Here is a 16,668-nt window from a genome sequence, read left to right as displayed (position 1 = left end):
AGCATACTAATAAAGAAATCATGTCTTCTCAAAATAACATGGCCAAAGAAAGTTATCCCTACAAAATCATATAGTCGAGCTATGCTCTATCTTCACCACACAAAGTATTTAAATCATGCACAACCCTAATGACAAGCCAAGCAATTGTTTCATACTTTTGACATTTTCAAAACTTTTTCAATCTTCACGCAATACATGAGCGTGAGCCATGGATATAGCACTATATGTGGAATAGAATGGTGGTTGTGGAGAAGACAAAAAGAGGGGAAGATAGTCTCACATCAACTAGGCGTATCAATGGGCTATGGAGATGCCCATCAATAGATATCAATGTGTGTGAGTAGGGATTGCCATGCAATGGTTGCACTAGAGCTATAAGTATATGAAAGCTCAACAAAAGAAACTAAGTGGTGTGCATCCAACTCGCTTGCTCACGAAGACCTAGGGCATTTTGAGGAAGCCCATCATTGGAATATACAAGCCAAGTTCTATAATGAAAAATTCCCACTAGTTTACGAAAATGACAAAATGAGAGACTCTCTATCATGAAGATCATGGTGCTACTTTGAAGCAGAAGTGTGGTAAAAGGATAGTAACATTGTCCCTTCTCTCTTTTTCTCTCATTTTTTATTTGGGCCTTTTCTCTTTTTTTTATGGCCTCCCTTTTTTTTCATCCGAAGTCTCATCCCGACTTGTGGGGGAATCATAGTCTCCATCATCCTTTTCCTCACTTGGGACAATGCTCTAAAATGATGATCATCACACTTTTATTTTTCTTACAACTCAACAATTATAACTCGATACTTAGAACAAAATATGACTCTATATGAATGCCTTCGGCGGTGTACTGGGATATGCAATGAATCAAGAGTGACATGTATGAAATAATTATGAATGGTGGCTTTGCCACAAATACGATGTCAACTACATGATCATGCTAAGCAATATGACAATGATGAAGCCTGTCATAATAAACGAAACGGTGGAAAGTTACATGGCAATATATCTCGGAATGGCTATGGAAATGCCATGATAGGTAGGTATGGTGGCTGTTTTGAGGAAGGTATATGGTGGGTGTATGATACCGGCGAAAAGTGCGCGGTATTAAAGAGGCTAGCAATCACTAGTAGAAAAAGGGTCAAATGTGAGACACATTAGTCCCGGTTTGTAACAGAACCGGCACTAATGTGTCCATTAGTGCCAGTTCCAACGACTAGGCGGGAGGAGCTCTTTAGTACCGGTTCATGGCGAACCTTTAGCACTGGTTCATGCCACGAACCGGTACTAATGAAAGTAGTGGCAGGATGTTGTCAGAGTGGGGCCCCTCCAACACCTTTAGTATTGGTTCGTGGCACGAACCGGTACTAAAGGTCGTCCTATATAAACCCTTCGTCCACCAGCACTCTGTTCTTCCCCCTTTCCCCTCTCCCTCTCCTCTGTTCTTTCCTTCTTCCTCTCGAGTTCATCACAAAATTTGCCCCAAATTTGTCAAGATTTGCAGGCCCCCATCCATTCAAATGATCACAAAGGTTAGCAACTTTGTCCTTTCATCTCTCATTGCTAGATTAGGTCTTGCATTGGTTTATATAGTGATTAATTGTGGGTTTTAGTAATTTGGGAGGAATTATATGTGGTAGTATTTGATTTATATGCAAATTGAGGTCAAAATAACACTTAGTTTGCATATGTAGGTGTGGTTTACTTAGTGCCTTCTAAGTCTCCGTCGTAACCACCGTCGATAGCCCGCACCGTCCCGTCGTCGGCACCACCTTGTGGTGAGCCTCTTGTTCATGAAATTTTATATAAAAAATTGATGTTTGTGTGATTTGGATATATAGTTACTCGTATAATTATCTTACCCGTACGTTGTTTGTTATACATAGTGCCATGGTTTTGATATCCGTGCCCGTCGGCCCTCGTCCTTGTTATGATTCGGATGTGGTATATTCTCTTTTAAAACTATTTGTTGCATTTCGTGTTTATGACAAATTATGCCCATCAAGTTGACATAGATATTTTTATCTAGGAGCTATGTGAACCGGAAATTCCAACCGACCCTATTGTCAAGAGGTTAAATTTAGTTGAAAGAGAAAATGAGTATTTGAAAGAAAAATTAAAAAGAATTGAGGGGGAGAAGATGGAATTGGAGTTGCATGTTGCCGATGTCGTCGATGATCACAAGATCAAGATGGAGAAAATGCGCTTGAAGATTAGAAAGATTAGAAAATATGCCATTGATAGCGAGGCTTGGTATCATTATGCCGTTGGATCAATTGTTACCTTAGTTGCGATCTTGATCGCATTTGTTGTTGCATTTAAATGCTTTAGCTAGAGAGTTATTTGTTTGTTGCATTTAAGTGTTGTATGAACTTTATGTATTGTATTAATTTGGTGTTTTCGGTGCTATGTATTGAAGATGAGCCGGCAATGGATGTACGATGACCGATGCCCTCCCGAATTTATTAATGGCATGCAGATGGTTTTATGCCTTGTCCATGTGCTGGCTGTAAGAATGGTCACAATTACTCTATGTCAAGAACCATTCACGTCCACCTGTTTGAGTCCGGTTTCATGCCCCACTATAATGTTTGGACCAAGCACGGAGAAAGAGGGGTTATGATGGAAGACAATGAAGAAGAAGAGGACGAGGATAGCTATCCTGGCCATGGGTTCCCAGAATACGATGATACAACAATGGGGGAAGAAGCTGAGCCGGTAATGCGGGAAGAAGCTGAGCCGGCAATGCGGGAAGAAGCTGAAGAAGAGGCATTAGATGAGCCCGTTGATGATCTAGGTCGGGCCATTGCCGATGCAAAGAGAAACTGTGCAAGTGATTTGGAGAAGAAGAAGTTGCAGCGCATGTTAGAGCATCACAAAAAATTGTTGTACCCTAATTGCGTAGGTGACAAGAAAAAGCTGGGCACCACACTGGAATTGCTGCAATGGAAGGCAGAGAATGGTGTATCTGACAAGGTATTTGGAAAGTTGTTGGTAATGATAAAGAATATGCTTCCAAAGGACAACGAATTGCCCGAGAGTACGTACGAAGCAAAGAAGGCTGTCTGCCCTCTAGGGTTAGAGGTGCAGAAGATACATGCATGCCCTAATGATTGCATCCTCTACCGCGGTGAGTACGCGGATTTGAACGCTTTCCTGGTATGCGGTGCATTGTGCTATAAGATCAGCCGCGATGACCCTGGTGATGTCGAGAGCGAGCGCCCCAGGAAGAAGATTCCTGCCAAGGTGATGTGGTATGCTCCTATAATACCATGGTTGAAACGTTTGTTCCAAAACAAAGAGCATGCCAAGGCGATGCGATGGCACAGAGAAGACAGTAAGAAAGACGGAAAGTTGAGAGTACCCGCTGACGGGTCGCAGTGGAGAAAAATCGAAAGAAAGTACGGGAAGGAGTTTCCAGATGACGCAAGGAACGTATGGTTTGGTCTAAGCGCAGATGGCATTAATCCTTTTGGGGAGCAGAGCAGCAACCATAGCACCTGGCCTATGACTCTATGTTTGTATAGCCTTCCTCCTTGGTTGTGCATGAAGCGGAAGTTCATTATGATGCCAGTGCTCATCCAAGGCCCTAAGCAACCCGACAACAACATTGATGTGTACCTAAGGCCATTAGTTGAAGAACTCTTACAACTGTGGAATGGAACAGGTGTACGTGCGTGGGATGAGCACATGGGGGAAGAATTTGACCTAAAGGCGTTGCTGTTCGTGACCATCAATGATTGGCCTGCTCTCAGTAACCTTTCAGGACAGACAAACAAGGGATACCGCGCATGCACGCACTGTTTGGACGATACCGACAGTATATATTTGGATAATTGTAAGAAGAATGTGTACCTGGGACATCGTCGATTTCTTCCGAGCAGGCATCCCGTAAGAAAGAAAGGCAAGCATTTCAAAGGTGAGTCGGATCACCGGACGAAGCCTCGCCACCGTACTGGTGATGATGTACATGATATGGTCAAGGATTTGAAGGTGGTCTTTGGAAAGGGTCTTGGTGGACAACCTGTTTCGAATGACGCTGACGGACGCGCACCCATGTGGAAGAAGAAATCTATATTTTGGGACCTGCCCTATTGGAAAGACCTAGAGGTTCGCTCCGCAATCGACGTGATGCACATGACGAAGAATCTTTGTGTGACCCTACTTGGCTTCTTGGGCGTGTATGGGAAGAAAAAAGATACACCTGAGGCATGGGAGGACCAGCAATGTATGCACGGAAAAGACGGCATACATCAGGGTCATGCAAGCTACGCTCTTACCAAAGAAGAGAAGGAAATCTTCTTTGAATGCCTGCTCAGTATTAAGGTACCGTCCGGCTTCTCGTCGAATATAAAGGGAATAATAAACATAACCTAAAGTCTCATGACTGCCACGTGATTATGACGCAACTGCTTCCGGTTGCATTGAGGTGTCATCTACCGGAAAACGTTCGATTAGCCATTGTGAAGCTATGTGCATTTCTCAATGCAATCTCTCAGAAGGTAATCGTTCCAGAAATCATACCAAGGTTAGAGAATGATTTGGTGCAATGTCTTGTCAGTTTCGAGTTGGTGTTCCCACCATCCTTCTTCAACATCATGACACACGTCCTAGTTCACCTATGCAAAGAGATCAACGTTTTGGGTCCTGTATTTCTACACAATATGTTCCCCTTTGAGAGGTTCATGGGAGTCTTAAAGAAATATGTTCATAACCGTGCTAGGCCAGAAGGAAGCATCTCCAAGGGCCATGAAAATGAGGAGGTCATTGAGTTCTGTATTGACTTTATTCCTGACCTTAAGCCGATTGGTGTTCCTGAATCGCAGCATAAGGGCAGACTGGATGGAAAAGGCATGCTAGGAGGGGAACAAATAATATGTATGGACGGACATTCTCTCACTGAAACACACTACACAGTTCTATAGAATTCCGCCTTAGTGGCTCCGTATATGGATGAACACAAGAATTTGCTATGCTCCAAACACCCAGAGCGGTCTGATGACTGGATTACACGTGAACAAACCAGGAGTATCGCCAGCTGATTGCAGACACGTACCATGCATGACGCCTCTATTGAAGATGACCTGTACTTGATGTCCCAGTTACCATCTTCGAATATAATGACTTTCAAAGGGTACGAGATAAATGGTAATACATTTTACACGATCGCCCAAGATAAGAAAAGCACCAACCAAAACAGTGGTGTCCGCTTTGATGCAGAAACCAAGACGGGAAAGGAAACATATTATGGTTATATACAGGACATATGGGAACTTGACTATCGACGTGGTTTGAAGGTCCCTTTGTTTCGGTGCAAATGGGTCAATATGACACGAGGCGGGGTAACGGAAGACCCCCAGTACGGAATGAAAACAGTGGATCTCAACAATCTTGCGTATGCAGACGAACCATTTGTCCTAGCCAATGATGTGGCACAGGTTTTCTATGTGAAGGACATGTCTACCAAGCCGAGAAAAAGAAAAGATAAGGAAGCGAATGCATCGTATGATGAGCCAAAGCGGCACATAGTTCTTTCTGGGAAGAGAAACATCGTGGGAGTGGATGACAAGACAGACATGTCAGAAGATTATGAAAAGTTTGATGAAATTGCTCCATTCACAGTGAATATTGACCCGAGCATCCCGTTAAATGATGAAGATTTTCCATGGTTACGGCGCAAAGGGACACACGCAAAGAAAAAGTTTCACACCCAAAGATCTGGGATGTGATCGGCTTCACTATCATCACTTTCTTCTGTGTTTCACACCCAGGAGGGAATCTCTGTAATAGTTAGGGTAGTTATGTGTTTTGGCATTTGAAACGCGAAGAAATTTTATGTGCAAACAAATTCTTTCATGCCTTTACTGATTTTTAAAGTTAAGTTATTCACAAACTAGTGATTCACACAAATTTCAAATAATTCAAAATTTAAACTATTCAAATTTGAAAACTACCGGCACTAACAGAAAGTTTCTAATTTTTGTACCTAAAGCAAAAATATTCACAAAGAAACTATAATACAGCAAAAAACAACTAAAAATAAATAAAACAAAATAAATAAAGCAGAAAAGAAAAAACTAAATGAAAAAAGCCCACCTACTGGGCCACAACAGCCTGCATACGACTAGAAACCCAAATTGTAATTGGGCCAGGATGCAGGCCCGCTAGCCCAATAGGCCCATCAGGGCATAGCAGCAGGCACAGGCCCGGATGGCCTGCTTAAGAGAGGAGCTCGAGAGAGCTACCGCACTGGGGCTTATAAACCAGTGCGGGCGCCCCTCGTCTAGCGAGGTGGGACTAAACTTGCCGCACAGCACCTGCGCCAGCACACCACCTTTAGTACCGGTTGGTGGCTGGAACTGGTACTAAATGGTGGGTCTTTAGTACCGGTTCCAGCCACCAACCGGTACTAAAGGCCTGTTTTGGCCAGGCCAAGCGGTGGGAAGGGCAGGCCTTTAGTACCGGGTGGTGGCTCCAACCGGTACTAAAGGTGTCCCCTATATAAGAAACACTTCGAAAAATTTCGGTTTCTCATCTCCCACTTCTCTCTGCCGCCGCCCCGTCCCGCGCCGTCGCCGCCCCTGTTGCGCCGTCCCCGTCGACTCCGTGACGCCCCCGTCCTCGTCGCGTCGTCCCCATCGACTCCGTGGCGCCCCCGTTGCCGGCCTGTGCCGGTCGCCGCACCGGCCCATCGCCGTCCCCTCGCCTCGTCGTCGCCGTCGCCTTGGATCGACCTCGCCTCGTCGTCGCCGTCGCCTCGACCTCGCCCGCGCGCGCTGTGAGCCCCTCCCCCAGCCCCTCTCCTCCCTCCAATCGATCAAAGCCACACCGCACACCGGCGCCGGCTGTAGCGCACACACACGTGCGCGCGCGCACACACACTACATGCACACACACACACACACACTACACGTGCGCACACACACAATTTTTCTGTTTTTAGCTTTTAGTTTTTTCTGTTTTTCATACAAAGTTTTAGATGAATTAATTAATTAGCGTAGATTAATGTCAAATAGTATATAGAAATGTTATTTATAATATATATAATGTCAAATGTTATAGAAATGTTAGTTATATAGAAATGTTAGAAATTTTGGAAATGTTAGTTTTAGCTAGCTAGATGGATTAGATTAATTTCAAATTGTTAGACGACGATCGATGTTTTTTTAGTTTCTTATATTTTTAGTTATAAAATTTAGAATTTGCATATATGAAATCACAATCCACCATTTAAAAAATGTTACTTTACTTTTGCGGCATATAGTATTTGTTGTCGACGATGCCCGGCCCGCATCCTCGCCGTCGACCCGTTCGTGACAACGTCCTGCTTCAGAGGACCCATGTCCGGGACTGGGCTCCGTCGGGCTGGCACTGGGCGGTGCTACCTTCAGGGGCGCGACGCTTGGTGAGGAACCCGGCCCCGGGTCCCGTCGTCGACCCTCATCTCCTTTGGTGGCGTTCGCGTGGGCCACTTTCGGTGCGGAGGGAGCCGGCCCCGCCGGAGGTGGTACGTCACCGTGTTAGGGAGGAGGACGAGCACGTCCATCGCTACATGGCTGCTATGGACGTCAGGTTCTCCAATACCTGGCAGGTTCTTTGGGGAGATCACCCGAGCTATGATCCAGTGATGGTTCCTTCACTTTGGTTGTCCATCGCCCGCGCCTCAGGAACCGCGAGTGGCCTAGATTACTCTTTAGTATTTGATCTTTATTAGCTGCTAGATAGCTAGCTAGCTAGTGATGTATTCGATATATAATATTCGAGATGATTTATTCGAGATTATATATATTATCCGAGACAATGTATTCGAGATTATATCTATTATTCGAGACGATGTATTCGAGATTATATTTGATGATGCTTATTATGTACTATGATTGATTCAGTTTTTCCTTATTAATTGATTGCATCCATGCATTGTAATTTCAATACTAAATTGTTTTATATTTCTTTTGGATTAGTTAAATAAAAGCTATGGTGGACAATACCGGCAGGGAGGGAGAAGAGACCCTGTTCGATATCATACGCCATCCTCGCGGGCCAGATGATGATCAGAATGAAGAAGATTATGACGGCTCCGAATTTCTAAACAACACCGGGGAGGGTGATATGATATTCGATCGCGATGACCGAATTGATGAAGTCATGAACTATGATTATGATGATGACGAAGAAAATGTTGATCTTGAAACAACAAAGACCAGCGAGGTATATATATTTATATAAGCAGGCATCTGGTGATCATCACATGTTTTAAATGACTTGAAGATATATTAACGAATCGATCTTTCTTCTTTCAGCCATCCGGATTGAGCAAATCTTCAGGCAACAAGAAACGAGGCCCGAACAAAAAGTTGAAGGAGGGCGTAAATACAATATCGAGGCCATCAAACCTAATGGCGAACCATTAGCGCCTAAGAAGATTGTGGACAAGTTCATTCGTCAGTGCGGAGTTCTTGTGAAGGACCAACTCCTGATCTCCCTTCAAGCATGGAGAGAGCCAGCAAAGCCATGTCCAGATGTTACTTTTGTCGACGGCAGAGAAAAAGGTCTGCTTTGGCAAACTCTCATGGAACATTTCACCCTACCAGATCATTTCACAGATGCAGATGTGGAGAAAGTCAAGGACACTGCTCTTAGGAAGATGGCGGTTGCATTCAACAACCACAAGAATCGTGTATGGGACAAGTACATCAAGGGAGGAAGGAAGACTCTAGTATTCGAGGGAACACTAGAGAAGCAAAGTGCTCATTAGGACGATTTCGTGAAATTCAAGGATTCGGAATTAGCTAAGGAACGGTCGAGAATAAACAAAAGAAGAATGCCAAAAAAAAGGATAAGTTCCATAAGATGGGGCCAGGTGGCTACGCGGTGGCAATGCCTAAGTGGGATAAGTCTGAGAAAGAGATGGAGGATGCAGGTGTCACTCCGGTTACTAGGAGCTGGTCCCCCAGGTGCAGGACTTGGTTCTATGCGCATGGGGGGGAGTTGGACCCGAAGACAGGCAAAGTTTCGACGAAGGCATGTCTGAACGGAGCCGACGATAAGCTACTTGTTGCAATAGAAGAGGCTCGATCGGGGGTGTTCCAGCCCAACAGAGAGAACGACTTGCTTACGCATGCCCTGGGAAATCCTGAACACCCGGGAAGAACACGAGGCAAGGGCGCTATTCCGTGGTATGAGGGGTTTTCAGACTGGAACGCCGACTACAGAACCCGTGCGAGAAAGAAGATTGCGGAGGAGAAGAAGAGGAAGATGGAAGAGGAGCAGAGGAAGCTGGACTATGAACGCCTTCAAGGCCTAGAATCAGCGCACGCGGACTTGGCAGTCAAATTCCAGCGGCAGCAGTAGCAGATCGACTCACTTAGCTAGCAAAGGGGGTCTCAGCAGCTGCAACAACTAGCGGATGATCCAGCATTGGATAGCACCACCCCATCCATGCCGAGAAGCAGCGTGGGTTTCGCCCCAGGCGACGCAATGCTGGATAGATACCCCGTGGATGACATCATGGAGAACACTAACTGCGAGCTACACTTCAAAATGAAGAACATATCCATGAAGGTGGCGGACGCCGTTGCTTTTACAAACCCCCCCGAGGCAACCTTCCATTGCAACCCGATTCCAGCGGGCTATGCTCGTGTCTTGGTTGATGAGGTGGTGGACCCATATTCGGGGCTATAGCTTGACATTCCTGGAGGTGACGACGAGCACACATTGGGAGAGGCCATACATCGTATCATCCTATGGAGAAAGGATTGCATCGTCTTTCGAAGGCCACGGACACCGCGTCACCCGACTCCGCGTCGAAGTCCGCCACCGAGTCAGCAGACTCCCGCTCCTCCAAGTCCACCAACGCGTGAGGCCACTCCTCCTCCTCCAAGTCCGGCAAAGTGTCAGGCCACTCCTCCTCCAAGTCCGACACAACATCAGACGTCCACTCCTCCAAGTCTGGCACAACTTCAGGCCACTCCTTCTTCAAGTCCGGCACAGCTTCAGGCCACTCCTCCTCGTCCAACTCAGCCACGTCAGCCGTCTCCGCTGCCTCAACAATCATGGAAGAGAGCCGCCGCAGCTATGGTGCGTAGCTGTACAAGTCGAGGTAGTACGGGAGGTACATGCGGAGGCAAGCGATTTCAATATGGTCCAAGCAGCCTCACACCTCTTCTGCAGAGGCCTTATGACAAGTCCAAGGAGGAAAACACAGCCATATCGAAGGCCGAGGTGGAAGCCCATTTTGCACCGAAACCGCCACCGCCGCCAAGGGAGAAAGTGCCTGAGGAAAAGATTGACCACTTCATTCATATGGCTAGACCACCAGCTCCCAAGCCTGTTGACACAGACTATGAGCGCCACCTCAAGAAGTTAAATCAAGCACGTCTACAGAAAGAGGCGAGCTCGAGCTCGAGCAAATCAGCTGGCAAAAAATGCGGTAAAACCGTTCCCCAGCTGGGAGAACAGGCGGCGCAATCAATCCCCCCACTTGTTGTGCCAACAACACATAAGAGTACACGCGCCCAATATTATTGTGGGCAAACCGTTAACGTTCCCCAGCTAGGCAATGTGGTAATAACCGAGGAGCATATAAGTGTGACGCCCGGGTAATTAAGCTACAGTAACCCTCTGGTAATGATGCCACGTCACCTCGATTACTGTTGATAATCTCGGGTCAGTCGGAACCCAGTTCAACTTTCAAATTTAAAACAAAGACAAACAAAAAAAGTTTTCAAATATTAAAACCGAATCATTCTCGTTGTGACAAATAATGCATAAGTAATAAAGGTGGAGAAACCAACATCTTTAAAAGTGTTTGAGTGTCTTAAAATAAATAAAACAGTAGCAAAATAATTAATTGAACGCCTTTTATAATTAATAAAATGTTAAACTATTTTTTTATTGGAGGTTTAAACTTTTGTGGTAGAGGTATAATTAGTGATACAAATTTAGGCACAACTGTTGTGATTTATAAAACTAAATAAAATAAAATAATAAAAGAACAAAACAGAAAACGAGACAAATAAAAAAATAAAGAAATGGGGCAAAGCCACCCCCTCTACCTGGGCCAAATGGCCCATCTGGCCATCTAGGCCAACCAGGCCAGCGGCCGGCCCACCCTCGCTTCCCCTTATCCCCCGTAGCCCTAACCCACCAACCGCAGCACCTCCCACTCCCCCCACGATCCCCACGCTCCCCTCCTCTACCTCCCCGATTGGATCGGGGGATCGACCCCGATGCCACCGCCCTGGACCACGTCACCGGAGCCGCCACCGCTGCCCTCCACCTCGACCTCCCCGTCCTCGGCCGCCCCATCGGACCGCTTCTTCCTCGTCTCCTCCACCTCCCCGACCGGATCTGGGCCGCGCCCCTGACGCCCCCGGCGCCGCCCCGCCATCGCCGCCTCGACCCCGACTCCGTCGCCCGAAGCCGTCCCGGACGCCGCCGGACTTCCCCGTCTACACGCGTCGTCCCCGTCAACCTCCCCGAGCCCCGCTGCCTTGACCCTACGGATCCGCGGTGAGGCCCCCGGCCTCTCTTCCTCTTGCTCCTCGCACCATCCCGTAGTCGTGCACGTGCCGCCCGGTGCTCGTGCTCGCGGTGAGCACGCGCGCACCCGCGCGCCCCGTCGCGCCCGTTGTCGCTCGTGCCACCTGCGGCTGTTGCCGCCCACGCCGCCGTCCCGCTCCGCCTGCAGCCCCCGTGCACTACTCCTGCCTTCCCCGCTAACGACCGCCGGGCCCGCACCTCGCCGAGACCACGTGCGTGGCGTCCCGGTACCTCGCCGCCCCTGGCTGCCTCCTTGTCGCCGGCGGCAGCGCCACTGGCCGCGCCCGAGGCCATCGCTTGGGCTCGCCCCGGTGGGCGCTCGTGGCCGTGCCCGTGAGCCCGCGCGCCCACACGCCCATAACCACTAAGGCCCCTATGGGCCTATGACAAACGGGGCCCACGCCCAGAACGAAAATTAAAAAAAGATGTAATAAAAAAAATAGATAAGTAAATAATTAAAATATTAATTAATTAATTAATTAAATAATTAATTAACTTAATTAATCCTGATAGATTAACCTAATCACTAAGTTTAGTTAATTAATCTGTTAGGTTAGTTAACAGTGAATGACAGCTGGGCCCCCACACGTCAGTTTGACCCAGTCAACGCCCTGTTGACTGCTGACGTCATGCTGACGTCAGCATACACTATTCTAGATAATGTTGATATAGAATATTTAAATAAATTCTAAAAATGTTTAAATCTTTTAAAATTAATATAAAATAAACCGTAGCTCGGATGGAAGAACTTTGTACATGAAAGTTGCGCAGAACAACGAGACGAATCCGGATACGCAGCCCGTTCGTCCGCCACGCGTCCCTAGCATAAAGAACCTGCAACATTTCACCTCCGGTTCATCTGTCCGAAAACACGAAACACTGGGGGTACTTTCCCGGATGTTTCCCCCCTTCACCGGTATCACCTCATACCGCGTTAGAACACGTCTAGCTCTGCTTGTTGACCTGTTATGCACTTGCTTGCTATGTATTTACTGTTTCTTCCCCCTCTTCTCTCCGGTAGCCCCCGTGACGATGCTGATGCCCCTGTGGACGACTACGTCACCGACGACCCCTCCTTCTTGTCTGAGCAACCAGGCAAGCCCCCCCTTGATCACCAGATATCGCCTATTCTCCTCTATACTGCTTGCATTAGGGTAGTGTAGCATGTTACTGCTTTCGTTAATCCTATTCTGATGCATAGCCTGACATTGTCGCTACATCTGTTGATACCTTACCTGCAATCCTAAATGCTTAGTATAGGATGCTAGTTTATCATCATTGGCCCTACATTCTTGTCAGTCTGCCTTGCTATACTATCGGGCCGTGATCACTTGGGAGGTGATCACGGGTATATACTATACATACATACATACTATACAGATGATGACTAAAGTTGGGTCAGCTCATTGAGTACCCGCAAGTGATTCTGACGAGGGGGCTGAAAGGACAGGTGGCTCCATCCCGGTAGAGGTGGGCCTGGGTTCCCGATGGCCCCCGACTGTTACTTATGGCGGAGCGACAGGGCAGGTTGAGACCACCTAGGAGACAGGTGGGCCTGGCCCTGTTCGGCGTTCGCGGATACTTAACACGCTTAACGAGATCTTGGTATTTGATCTGAGTCTGGCTACGAGCCTATACGCACTAACCATCTACGTGGGAGTAGTTATGGGTATCCCGACGTCGTGGTATCAGTCGAAGCACTTCAGACGTCAGCGACGGAGCGGCGCGCGCCGGATTGGAACGTAAGCCTGCTCTTGTATTAAGGGGGCTAGTTCCGCTTTCGGCCGCGTACGCAACGTGCAGGTGTGCTATGGGCGATGGGCCCAGACCCCTGTGCGCTTAGGTTTAGACCGGCGTGCTGGCCTCTCTGTTTTGCCTAGGTGGGGCTGCGACGTGTTGATCTTCCGAGGCCGGGCATGACCCAGGAAAGTGTGTCCGGCCAAATGGGATTGAGCGTGTTGGGTTATGTGGTGCACCCCTGCAGGGAAGTTAATCTATTCGAATAGCCGTGATCTTCGGTAACAGGACGACTTGGAGTTGTACCTTGACCTTATGACAACTAGAACCGGATATTTAATAAAACACACCCTTCAAAGTTCCACAGACAACCCGGTGATCGCTTTTCCGCAGGGCGACGAGGAGAGGATCGCCGGGTAGGTTTATGCTATGCGATGCTATTTGGAGATGCTACTTGGAGATGCTACTTGGAGGACTTCAATCTACTCTCTTTTACTTGATGCAAGACGGAGGCTGCCAGAAGCGTAGTCTTCGACAGGATTAGCTATCCCCCTCTTATTCTGGCTTTCTGCAGTTCAGTCCACTGATATGGCCTCCTTACACATATACCCATGCATATGTAGTGTAGTTCCTTGCTTGCGAGTACTTTGGATGAGTACTCACGGTTGCTTTCTCCCCCTTTTTCCCCTTTTCCTTTCTTTCTGGTTGTCGCAACCAGATGCTGGAGCCCTGGAGCCAGACGCCACCGTCGACGACGACCCCTACTACACCGGAGGTGCCCCTACTACGTGCAGCCCGCTGACGACGACCTGGAGTAGTTTAGGAGGATCCCAGGCAGGAGGCCTGCGCCTCTTTCGATCCGTATCCCAGTTTGTGCTAGCCTTCTTAAGGCAAACTTGTTTAACTTATGTCTGTACTCAGATATTAATGCTTCCGCTGACTCGTCTATGATCGAGCACTTGTATTCGAGACCTCGAGGCCCCTGGCTTGTATTATGATGATTGTATGACTTATTTTATTTGTAGAGTTGTGTTGTGATATCTTCCCGTGAGACCCTGATCTTGATCGTACACATTTGCGTGCATGATTAGTGTACGATTAAATCGGGGCCGTCACAAGTTGGTATCAGAGCCGACTGCCTGTAGGAATCCCCCTTCCACACTCCTTGGCCGAAGTCGAGTCTAGACATTACAAAAACTTTTACTAACTTGGCTGTGTGGCCCATGGGCCCACGTCGCCATTGGGTGGTACTAGGATCTTTTACTCCTCGACCTTTACTCTGGGACGCTGATCTCTCCTCTATTCGGGTTAAATGAAGTTTACTAAATCTAACAATAGGATCTCGTTATCACTTTCACCCGGAGAGCCCCTTGTTACTGATGATCGTCTGCTGCACCAGAAGACCCTGAAGATACTCTCCGCTGTTAACCCGAGAACTTGTGTGCATCGCGTTTGCAATTCCCCTTCCACCGCAAACCCTTATGGATAACTACTTACACTTGCCATTCATACGATCATCCCCCATTGATCTTGTTATTACAAGATATTCCAAAGTTTTCTCTATTGTTCCGAGAATACTTTGTGCCTACTGCCTAGCAGTTCTTTGCCACATGAATACCCCTTCAAATAAATCCTCGCACTTGTCGAGTATCCGCTCATCCCCAGTTGATTCATGTGTTTCACAAAAGTCTTCAAATATATATTCGATCTTCCGAAAACCCTCTGGAGCCTTTGGCTCTTGAAATTCTTGCTTGCTTGCATTATGGTTAATCCCATAAGTCTCGTAGTCTTAATGACATTCATTGTCATTATCATTTTGAGTCTGTTGACTCAATATGTTTGCGAATACACGCAATCATCATTGATCCTTATAAATTACCTTTCCGGCTGAGCTTCCATTCTTTTAACTGGAGTTGGTTCTCGACCAATCCAATTGTCGTTGGTTGTACCCTAAGGCTATTCAACTTATCCATCCCTAATCAGAGCATAGCTTTTGATCCCTTGATTTGGAAATCATAATTCCTTTGCATTTGACAATTGAGTTAGTCAGTTGTTTCTATAATCTGATCTCCTTGCATTCTTCTTCCTCTAGTTGAGTACCGATACTCGTATCAGATCCCTTGTGGACCATCAAGTCCTTTGTTGGATTTATCTGACAACGCCCTTCATATTCAATAACCTTGTGAGCCTTTCCTCGGATACATAATGCCTTTGGTAAATTGTATCCTCTGCTTTTCTCAACCATGCTCTGCCATCGAGTTTGTGTTATTTACTCTTGAAACTTGTGGTATATGTTTCTAAGAAGCCCCTATGGGTTGAACATATGCCTTCTCTAAAACGTGTGAACCCGAAAGTTTTCACGAGTCATACCCTTCTGGTGCTTCACCAGACAAAATTTCAACACTACAACTTCATCGAACGTGAGAAGTGAATGAAAGGTTATGCATTGGAGAAGTGGGAGTCGACCTTGAACTTGTGTTCATGCCCATGGACGCGATATATATCCTATCATGAAAGCTTCTTGTAACAATAACTATTTCCTTGATAACTAACCTATGGTATCTGTGAATTGATCCCTTGCAACCGTGGTTCCGACCATGATTGTTCTTCTTTGATCTCATTTCTCTGATAAGTTAAAACAATTGTCTTCTATGGATCAATACACCAGTCCAACCTTTACTTTGATCTTGTGTCGAGTATTACCCCCCTGGTATCTCGAGATTATCATGGAACTGCATAACTTTTTATGAGTTCTTCATCAAGTGCTACCTTCCCATTGATTCCAATTTTTCGCGGGCTCTGAGTTATTGAACACTCAAAGACACCGATAACTGAACCGAGTCCGCTCTACGGTTCAACAACTCTTCAGCAAGCTTCTATAAGTAAGAGTTTGTTACCCGATCACGCCATTCCTAGCCTGTTTGGCTATATCGTTGTCGTGACGAATTCTAACGGGGCTACCTGGTACTTATTTTCGGAGCACCAATTTTCGACGATGAACTAACCTTACGTCGATTGTCCTCGTCATACCCTTTCACCTTAAACAACAAGCTTGAGTTCGAGTTTGTGTCGTAACGGTGGTTCCAATAACCTCTTGCTTCATCATTCCGTTGACTTGATGTCGTCGCTGATTGACTACATCTGCATGAAATCTCTCGACAATTGTGTCGTGATCATCATCAACCTTATGAGCTCTTCCAGGAATTCAATTGAATTCATGATGGGTAATACCATCCTTGCCCCTCGATGATTCCTGTTCTCATCGACCACTTTATTGCCTTCCGTTCAACACAACTTGTTCGTGTTTGGTGTAAACCTTGAGATCACTGCTACCCAGCAGTCGATCTTCCTACCTCGGTAGTATTACCATCTCTTTTTGTCAAGAATGTGGTG

This window comes from Triticum dicoccoides, chromosome 1A (genome assembly GCF_002162155.2).
Source record: "Triticum dicoccoides isolate Atlit2015 ecotype Zavitan chromosome 1A, WEW_v2.0, whole genome shotgun sequence".
Classification (NCBI taxonomy): Eukaryota; Viridiplantae; Streptophyta; class Magnoliopsida; order Poales; family Poaceae; genus Triticum; species Triticum dicoccoides.
This window is presented reverse-complemented; position numbering follows the sequence as displayed.